Source organism: Heloderma suspectum, chromosome 1 (genome assembly GCF_057233095.1).
Source record: "Heloderma suspectum isolate Gila_16-S chromosome 1, 16-S_ref, whole genome shotgun sequence".
In the NCBI taxonomy this organism is placed as follows: Eukaryota; Metazoa; Chordata; class Lepidosauria; order Squamata; family Helodermatidae; genus Heloderma; species Heloderma suspectum.
Genome location: NC_139458.1, coordinates 405,222,157 through 405,232,679, shown reverse-complemented (window position 1 = coordinate 405,232,679; position 10,523 = coordinate 405,222,157). Strand labels below are relative to the sequence as shown.

The window sequence follows — 10,523 nt, the reverse complement described above, 5'->3', positions numbered from 1 at the left end:
ATCCCACCCAATTTTGTGTCACCTGCAAATTTGATCAGCATTCCCTGTACCTCCTCCTCCAAGTCATTCATAAAAATGTTGAAGAGCACTGGGCCCAGGACTGAGCCCTGCGGTACCCCACTCGTTACCTCTCCCCAGTTTGAGAAGGTCCCATTGATAAGCACTCTTGGAGTCCGATTCTGTAGCCAACTGTGGATCCACCGGATCGTTGTTTCATCTAGCCCACTTTGAGCTAGTTTGCTTATCAGGATATCATGGGGCACTTTGTCGAAAGCTTTGCTGAAGTCGAGGTATATTATATCTACAGCATTCCCATGGTCCATGTCTGTGAGAACCTGATAAAAGAAGAGTAAGATTTGCAGAAGGGTTGCCCAGGTTGAAGCGTCACAGCTAGAGAGCTGCTCTGTTTAGACAGAAGCCTTGCTAGAAGGCTAAAGGCCCTTATCTGTTGAGGGATCTGGAAGGGTCACACCCTCCCCTTTTGAACTGATGCAGAGGCAGGGAGCCTTTGCTAAAACATCTCATCTTCATTGCCCAAAGCCTTCTCTGCTTGGATCCATCATTGTCTGGGCTTTTAAGAGGCACTCTGTACATGGACTAGAACTTTGAACTGTTAAAGACTTGCCATAGAAAGTATTGTGAGGCTTTTCATGGACTTGAACTCTCGTTATAGAGCGTGTGTCTGTGTTTGTAGTCAGCTCAGTGTACAGCAGGCTGAGTTTGATCTATAACTTTTCAACTTCCTCTGCCAGAACTCATGCAGCATGAAGTTGCCGATGCAAAAGCGGTGGCCTAGAACTCTTTGCCTGTGTGAGCATGCCCTTCCCTTGATCTTGATGGGCCCTGACCATACAGCCTAGAGGAGCAGTATGATTGCTAGATCTGCTCCATCATGCCTCACCATACAAGAAATGTTTTCCAGTCATGGTGTTAGATTTCAGTGAAAGTTTGTTGTGTGCATGTTTTTATTGTCAGTTGCAACCCCAAATGACAGTGAGTGTGGTTTCCAATGGTTTAATGTTAATGCCACCCGGGACATTCAGAGTTAACATGCAGAAGGCAAACAAATCCATGAGAGAAAAAGAGAAAGATCAAGACAGGGACAAAGACAAAGGTAGGGACAAGGAAAGTGTAAAGAAAGAAAGAAAGTGGCAGGCATAAAAAGACAGAGAAGGGGGGAAAGGCAGAGAGAGGGAGAAGGAGAAGGAGAAAGGCAAAGAGAAAGATGAACAAGTGAAAGGAAAAGAAGAGGACAAAGAGAAAGAAAAAGAGGGGGTGCACCTGTGGGCTCTATGCAGACAAAGATGAATGGGTGAGGATCAGGAGTAGGGATGTTGGAGAAATCCTCCACGGACCCCAATGAGCAGGCTGGATAGAATCTGGCCCCCCGAGGTCCGCAGAGGATCGGATGTCCTTCCTGCGCCTCCAAGAGGAGTCCTCGCTGGTTGGATCCTTCCCAATGGCCGGCTCCGGAGCGCCAGTGATACGGCCGCCATTGCCGTATCGCTGGCTGGGCGGATTGACTGTGGGCGCAAATGGCGTCTGGGATGCCATTTGTGGCCATAAAGGCCTTAGTTTAAGGTAAATGCAGCTGTAAATGGCTGCATTTACCTTAAACTAAGGCCTTTACGGCCGCAAATGGCATCCCAGACGCCATTTGCGTCCACAGTCAGTAGTTCCCTTCAGCCAGCAATACTGCATGGCGGCCGTATCGCTGGCACTTCGGAGCCAGCCAGCGGCTCTGTGGAATTGCCATGGAGTGGAGCTGGCTGAAGAGGATTCCGGGGGGGAGGAACGGATCGTCTCCCCCCGCTGCGGACCCCCCCCCCCAGAACGTCAGGTAAGCATTCCGCCCATCCCTAGTCAGGAGTGGGTGGAGGACAGCCCATACCACCACCCTTTTCCTTCCCCTCCAAATGTTCAACGTAATGTGCAAATAGGGCTGTTGTCTTCAAGATTTGAGCTGGATCAGCAAAGTGAAATGAGCTGTTCCCTACATTTATACAGAAAACAGAAGGCTCAATAACAAAGAATAGGGTGGGTAAGAACTTACAACTGCTCATTCAGTCTCTTGGATTCTTAAAAGGGCATAATAGCTTCTGATCCCTGAAAGGAGGCACCCACCAAAATAACAAAGATTAAGTTTGCAGAGTCCCTTGAGAATGCAAAGCAGTTGCGATTCAGTGCAAAAGACCACATTTTTCATTCAGTGAGCAGTTGGTTTCAATGAGCTCGGAGAGCCCCGAGGGCTCTTTTTGTACATTTTGAATAAAATTATTAAATATTGTTTGGCAGCATTGTGCTTTTTCTGGCTCCAATACTTCAAAATATATGTTCAGTAATTAACGTTATATTGGTCTAAGTGGATGAACTAGAGTTAATTCCCATATAATGAAATCCTTTGTAGACCTTGGTTTGCCCCTGAACTTAGGCCAGGATTTAGATCCTCCATTCCTACTACTAACATTTGGCCTCCTGGGCCTTTCTCCTTTTTTCACATACAATTTGTGCTTGCTTTGTTATTTCATAAATACACACACACACACACAGAGGCACGCGCACGCATTTGGCTCCTGTTCAGAAATTTTTCTCTGAAAAATGAAGTCTGATTAATTGAATGTATATAGTACTGTAGATTTGGTGGTATATGAGCCAGCTTGACTTAATTACAGTAGTTCTTGCTAAGCCAAAGAATGACTGGCAATGGTCACTTTAGGTGGAATATAGGCAGTCAAATTCACTTAGGGCGCAATCCTGTGCATGTTTAGACAGAGAAAAGGCCTACAACTCCCAGCATACCCCTTGCTGGCTGGGGAATGCTGGGAGTTGTAGGCCTGTTCTCTGCCTAAACATGCATAGGACTGTGCCCTTACCTAGCAAGGTGGTAGGGCTGCAGTGACGTTTTGAAAAATTCAATGTTTGGGCTCCATAGAGCTATTTTAGATACATCCAAGGACTTATGCACACCTAGTGGGACTTTTGCCCTTTGAATGTCAGATCTTCATGCCTTAGCTTGAGGATAATTTAAAACTCTTCTCGTTTCCAAAAGCCTGTTGCCAAACAGCAGTGGAGGGAGGATTCAGTTCAAGTTCAGGCTCTTTGGATCTTGATAGGACTGAGCCAAAATGCCAAATCCTCCCCCGATTTCTCCACTAGCAACAAAAAGAGGGGGAGGCACTTTGGTGGTTTGCAGGAGGGTCTTATTGGTGATGGCAGCAACTCTTCTCAGCAGCCACAGCCATCGTTTCCTTTCCCAGAAATCATAGGAACACAGGAAAGGTCCTTATTCGGAGTCAGACTATTGGTTCATCTAGCCCAGTATTGTCAACACTGACTGGTAGAGGCTCTCCAGGGTTTCAGGCAGGGTTCTTTTCCAGCACTAGCTGGAGATGCCAGGAATCAAACCAGGGACCTTTTGCATGAAAAATAGGTGCTCTTCAGTGCACTGTTGCTATGACATAGTGTAGCACTGAGGGAGATTCTCTGAAGAAACTGGCAGCTGCTGAGAATAACACAAATATGTGTTGGGAATATTGCAACATCATCTGCAAGTTACTGGAAAGGGGCAGTGTTGCAGTTAGTTAATTCCTGGGAATTTTGACCACAGCTAGCCTTAGGATCTCTATAGCCTACAATGTGGTTTCCTGTGATTTCTTCCTTTTGTTCCTCCCCTTCTTCCCCGCCCTGCCCCGCTTGCTAGGAACACATGTGTTAGCTCTCTTGCTCCTGCTGGTGTAGTGGAACACAAAAGAGACTGATTGAATTCTTTTGAAACTCTACGCTGTACCTGCATTGTATATGCAGGAATGTTTGTAAAACTGTTTTCTTCACTAAAGAAAGGTAGGGTCTATTCTATTGTTCTAAGATAGTATGTACGCATGAGGGACTGGTAAACCCTCATTCTGTTTTGCCTTTTTGTTTTTTTCTGTTAGTTTCCTTTCTAACAAGAGGCATCATTACTAAATAATCCCATTAGAAGCACCTGCTTCTACCCCCACTGCTCCACTGCAAAACACAGGCTGTGAAGAAAATGAATGATGGTGATTCCTTTTCCTCCCCCTTTTGCTCCTGATTTCCCTTTTCCCAAATTCAGCCAAAGTTTTTCCTCCTGGTGCCAGTTTTTGCCTTAATTGGGTTATGATATCTGGCGTTTCAGTTAAGCAAGAAAATATTTTTAAAGATTTTAGCCTGAACCCAGGGAAAGATAGTCATGCCCTTTGAAACTTAAGGTGGTATGTGAATAGAAAAGGGGGAATTCCTTGGATTTTAAATATTTCAGTCCAAGGCTTCATATACAACTCTTAGAGCATGTTCGGATGACTCTGAAGGTGGGTGGGGTAGACTACCCCCACAGCGAGGGCAGGGCCTCTACCCACTGCAGGGGAGCCCGCCACATGATTGTGGAGCCACACGGTTCCACTACCCCCCCCATGGTTACCTGTCGGGTTTTCCAGCATTGTTACCCGGCATCCCTGTGGTCAAATCAGGCTCCTCGCGGCCGCTCCATAGGGAAAAACGGGCGCGCAACCATAGAAAATGTTCATGGCAGCTGAAGCGTTGCCTGAAACTCCAAGGCCTGTTTTTTCTTGCACAGAGCCTGCCACCTGAAATGGTAAGCTACGCTGGGGCTCCTTAACCCCATTGCAGCAAGTGAGTAGTGGGTGTGGTTAGTGTGGGGTTAACTACTCCACCTGGCTGGGGAAAACACCCTCCAGATGCAACACTAAGCCACTATGGGTAGAATTTTTGCCTCAGCCACAGTGGCTTAGCATTGCATCTGTAAGTCCCCTTACAGACTGGTCTTGACCCTCTTACACTGGTAACCCCCACCCCCACCCCGCTTTTTTAACGAATACTAACCTACTTTGGGATCAAATAGAGCCTAGTTGTCATTGCTGCGTTGTTGTTTTAAAAAGAGATGTATTTGACAATTTCTCCAATTTAATTTAAACACATAAAATTATAATTAAGGTTTGCTTTTTATAGTACAGGGGTTTCAAAGTTCATATCTGGGGTCTGCAATGACTCCCAATGTTAATTCCTATTAGGTTTCACCAACTCTGTATAACCTATTCATGCACTTTGGGTTTCACTTAAATTCCCAAGCTTGTCTCTGTCAGGAGCTTCTAACATGGGCAGCAATCCAGGCCAAGATATCAAAAACTCTTTCCTGGAGAGTTCAAGCTTTCAAGAAAGAAAAATATGCATGTTCATTTTTGCAAATGAGCAAAATTTTGTTTGAAATGTTAAAGACACTTTGGAGAAAAGCAGTGAAATCATTTTTTTCGCAGTTACTATATTAGAACATAAAGTTCTTAGAGACTTCCCAATCATGCATCATCTTTAAGCTGCATGGACTCCTATATCTGCAGTATTTCAAGGCAACGATCCTGTTAGCATATGTGAACCATTTTGTGTCAATTTAAATATTTCCATTTTTTAAACACACACCTGCCACCCCTGGCAATGGAAAAGCACAAGTTGGTGGCTTGAAAAAGAATCAAAACCTAGTAGTATTCAAGTCTCACCTGCAAGTAAAGCCAATAACTATCCTAACATAGCCACTCTATTTCAGTCTTTTAGGTCACAATCCTATGCATGTTTAGACAGAAAATAGTCCTACAACATGGCTGGCTGGGGAATGCTGGGAATTATAGGACTTTTTTTTGTCTAAACTAGGGATGTCAGAGAATTCCGCCACGGATCTTGGTGAGGCCGAATGCCAGTGCATTCAGCCCCCCGAAATCTGTGGCGGAACGGCCTGCCACCCCCCCGCCACCCCGCAGATCCCCCTGGGACGAGACTTACCTGGGGCGGATCTTCTGGGCAGCGGTGGGCGGTCTTCCGACCAGCTGCCGCCACTGCCATTTCCAGGCTTGTGTGAAAAAGAAAAAGAAAAGACGTGATAGGCTATGTAAAGATTTACGTAGCCTATCATGGCTAGGTTTTTAAAAAAAGAAAAAAAAGACGTGATAGGCTACGTAAATCTTTACATAGCCTATCATGGTTGGGGGTGGGTTTAAAAAAAAATGTGTACGCAAATGGCGCCATTTGCGTTCCTTCTTTTTACCGTCTTAATCTACGTAAATATTTACGTAGACTATGACGGTAAAAATCAAGGGGAACGCAAATAGCGTAGCGGGCGCTATTTGGGTCCCCTTTTGATTCGCCGTTTTAGCCTACGTAAAGATTTACATAGGCTAAAATGGTGAATGAAAAAGGGACGCAAATAGCGCCCGCTACGCTATTTGCATTCCCCTTGATTTTCGCCGTCATAGTCTACGTAAATATTTCCGTAGATTAAGACGGCCAAAAAGAAGGAACACAAATGGCGGCGGCCATAGCCGCCGCCATTTGCGTACGCAGGTTGTTGTGTTTTTTTACCCAGAGCCCTCCGCAGCGGGAAATCCGGCTGCGGACAGCTCTGGCCTGGCCAGGCCGGGCCTGGCTGGCTGCTCCGTGGAGCTGCCGCGGAGCACAGCCAGCCGTTCGAGGATTCCAGGGGGAGGAACGGAGCGTCTCCCCCCTGGCCAGGATTCCGGGGGGAGGGACGGAACGCCTCCCCCCCACCATCAACATAATCCGCGAAAGGTAAGTCACTTTCGTACATCCCTAGTCTAAACATGCATAGGATTGCGCCCTTACACTAAAACACAGAGTATATTATGAGGCAACAGGAAGCATCTAAAAGCACTGTTCACATTATTTCTGCATGTACGGTGAATATGAGTAGGGGAGAGTGGGATTGTGGCAGTAAGTCCTAGCCAGCCCTGATCTACATAAACTATCTGTACAATCCCTATGGGCCTACAAACCATACACACATAGGCGTTGCATTATACACATGGCCGGGACCCTACAAAAGCACAGCCCCCAACCATTGTACACAGACCGTACAGATCATCTAGCCAATGAATGCACACTGATCACAGGGGAGTGGCTTGATGCCCACTTCCCCCTACATGTGTTTGCTGTCAATGCAAGCAAGAGTGTGAAAAAAGTACTAAAGAAAAGAAGGTAAACTGGGGTTAAACATGAGCAGAAGAGAGAGCTGTGCATGATTAGGAACTGCAAAGTGAAGAAGGCTGCAGTTTGCATATTAATTTGAAATAGCCAGTAGACTGTCATGCCCCCACTGGATGAATCCTCCTCAGAGGAGGAACTAGAGCTCCCAGAGATCAAGAGCACCCAAGAACAGCCCATGTCAGAAGACCAGGAGGAGCCTGGGCCTTCGGGAAGATGGCTGCAGGTCCATCCCAGCACGGGTAGGGGACTCCACCTCCAAGGCAGAGGCTGAGCAGCCCTCTGGCCCCCAGGAGCATCGTCGCCTCAAGAGGCAGGCCAATAGAGCTCCTTTGAGAAGGAGTGCTCAATTACAAAGGAGGACTCCTCAAGAGGAAATGCCTCCTCATGAGTAGGATTCTTGCCAGAGGGTTATAATGAATTACAGCTGAGGCCTGGGTGGGGCTCAGGAGGCTCTGGCTATATAAGCCTCCAGTTTCAGCCCAGTCAGTGTTGGCAACAATGCTGTCATTGCAGCTTCTGTACTCTGCTTTGTGTTATTGACTTTGGACTTCTGCTGGCCTGACACTATATTTTGGAAGTCTGATTATACTTGATTGATATCCTGTGCATTTGTCCTTGGCTACATCTGACTTCTTTCAAGAAAATCCATGTTTGCCTGGTAAACTGTATTTGCCTGGCTCAGAGACTTACCCAGCCAAAGCAGGACACAGACCAGCCTTTGGCTCTAATCTTCTCATTTGAGCTAAAGGAAAACACAAGCACCAGTATGAATTGAGCATCCTGATACCACCTGCTTCATGCCTCTGGCTCTGCCACTATCAGCAGTATAGAGCTCTCAACAATTCTGCCTTCTTTCCCTTGCACTTGGAACAGCCTCCCAGAATACCTTTGTGAAGCCCCTTCTCTTCATTGCTTTTAGATAGGCAAAGCATCCCACTGCTCACCCAAAGAAGGATCATCCCTTTGAGAGCATTCCAATTGAATGCTCAAAAAAGCTCAAGAGCTTTGTGGATAGGGATGTCAGTCACTGGGAAATCCAGCCCTTTCGAGACTTGCTGAATTTCTGTGGCACCCCTGACTCGGTTTGCATTTGTGAGCCAAGGGGTTTTCCCAGAAATCTAGGAATACAGGGGGGGGGGGGATTTGCGCAAAATACATTTGTGTAATTTGCACAAATTGCGGCAAATTCCACAAATGTCTATTCATGCATTAAAAAAAAAAATCCACCAGCTGGCCCAACTCACTGCAGAGCGACTCAGGCCAGCTGGTGAAAGCTGGAACGAAGTCTAAGAAGCCCAGCTGATGGAAGCTTGCTGTGCTCCACCCTCCAACCGGATTCTCCAGGCATCTCTTTAAAAAAAAAAAAACTGCAGTCTTACCAGGTTTTCTTAGTTATGGAGCCTTTCCGCATTTACCATGGGCTCTTAGACAGCGACCACACGATTGCTGAGAGGGGAAGCTTTCAGTTTTCAATGCTCCATAGTTTTCAATGAAACAGCACCATCAAGTGGCTGTTTAATAGCATGATGCTGACTTTACACACCATGGAAAACCTGCAATAAATTTTAATAGTTCATTATCTCTGGATCTTTTTAACATGGAATAACCAAGAAATACTGCTGGATGTGCCCTGGAGGTTGACGATGTCATGTAAAGGACTCACAAACTTCCGTGAGTGGCCAATTATGAGTGCATGATACATGCATCGTGTAGAAACAGTCTCCAACATCTGTTTTTGAGCATCTAGTGCAAAAGCTTGCAAAAGGCTCAAAAGTGCTCGCCTCTCCCCCTGCCTCCAGCTCCCTCTTCCCCAAGACCCAGAAACATACCTTTAACAAAGGGAAGGTAGCAGAGGCAGTGGGGCCTGGAACTGGGACTATCTTTCCATTGAGGGATTCTGGGATTAGTAGTCCCTGTCCCCAGCAGAAAAAGAAAAAAAACTTCTGCTAACGCCCTAAGAATACTCATCACCACCTTTGCCTCTGCCACTGTTTTCTCCTGACCCAAAGGAAAGTCTCTGGGCTTGAGGGCAGGGAAAGGGAGAAGAAGTGGTTCACAGGATGAAGTATCCTCATAAGCATTCAATCAGGGATGGTCACTTATGAGAGCACCCCTGCTCAAAAGCTTGCAACATCCCTCATTCCATCAAATCCCCCCTCAAAACCACCTTTTCCATTAATCTTTTGGCACAGCCCCCTTGTTCCCATAACCCACTGTAACTAAGCCTAAGAACGTGTAACTGAACTAGTCCATATTCTTTCCCCTTTACGCCTGTATCCATTTCATCCTCTGTTGTCTCCCCTCTTTCAATTATATATTGCCAGCCCCTCACTCACGGAGCCTGTTCCCTTTTATTCTGTAAAGTGCCATGCATATCAACAGTATGAGGAGAGGAGGAGAAGATTGGATACCACAAAAGGAGGGCCTGGCCCACCATTTCCATTGCAGCTGGGTGAAGCTTCAATGCCAGCATAGTGGGCAGAATCTACATATGGACCAAAAGGCTGTTGAATGTGGGGTAGGGATTTGGGATGTTCAGAGGGCAACGTTTGGTGGAGTCTGTGGTGAAGATTTGCAGCAAAGGGATGCTCCAATGCCTTTTGCATGGACTGTCGGTACACTCCTAAATCATGGTACATTTTAAATGTAAATGGATTGCCACATATCCCCATTCCCGAAAAGATATTCACTCTGTGGAAAAATAAATAAGAGCTATTTTCAGCAAGCCCATCTCTTTGAGTGCCTCTCTGAAAGACAGACCTTTGCCATTTTCCCAGTTATCAAAGGTATTTGCACTAAGTTGACAGCCCCCAGTGAGTCTCCTAGTAAATCAATGGACCTACATCTGTTTCTTATATCACAAATGCAGGTGCATTAGCCCATCTGTGTTCATTATACCTTGATGCAGTTTTGCTTACCTTTCCCTGAACTTTGAGAACAGCTTCCAGAAGTCTCCCACAAATGTTTCCTTAAACAGAATCACCAAAGTCGCCTTGTTGACCAAAGGATTCTCTTCCAGATTCCCAAGAAGGTGTCCATATGACTTTCATACATGTCGAGTAATAAATCCACTTACATCGAGATCACAGTATGACATTTTAATTACTACTCTGGCCATCAAACACTAATGTTTCTCCTTACAAAAGACCAGGCCCAGTGTCAGGTGTCGGCATGGGTGGGCAGCTGCCAAGGATCCAGAGGCTCAGAAGGGTTCACCCCTGACTCTGCTGCTGTAGCTGCTGCCATCCTTTCTCCTCCTCTCTCCTGTTCTGGTTGGCTGAGCCTGCAAGCCCTGGGGCCCCTCATTTAAAACATTTTTAAAACTTACATTTTGAGTAGCAGTGATCTGAACCAATCAGACTCTGTCTTTGGGGGCACCATGGCCAATGAGGGAACTCTTTAAGTTGCTCCTGTGCCCTCATGGGCCATGCCCCCCTTTCCAAACACAGCATCTGATTGGTTCAGATCGCTGCTACTCACAATGTAAGTTTTTAAAA

General features: G+C 46.2%; 1 long non-coding RNA gene across 1 annotated transcript; it reads right to left on the bottom strand.

Annotated features, from left to right (window-relative positions):
* Positions 1 to 213: 213 nt before the first annotated feature.
* Positions 214 to 10,283, bottom strand: LOC146360126 (uncharacterized). The gene is made up of 3 exons (XR_014786936.1): positions 9,945 to 10,283; positions 8,406 to 8,579; positions 214 to 335 (listed from the first exon to the last, which is right to left on the bottom strand). It is a non-coding gene; the product is annotated as an uncharacterized LOC146360126 (long non-coding RNA).
* Positions 10,284 to 10,523: the final 240 nt, after the last annotated feature.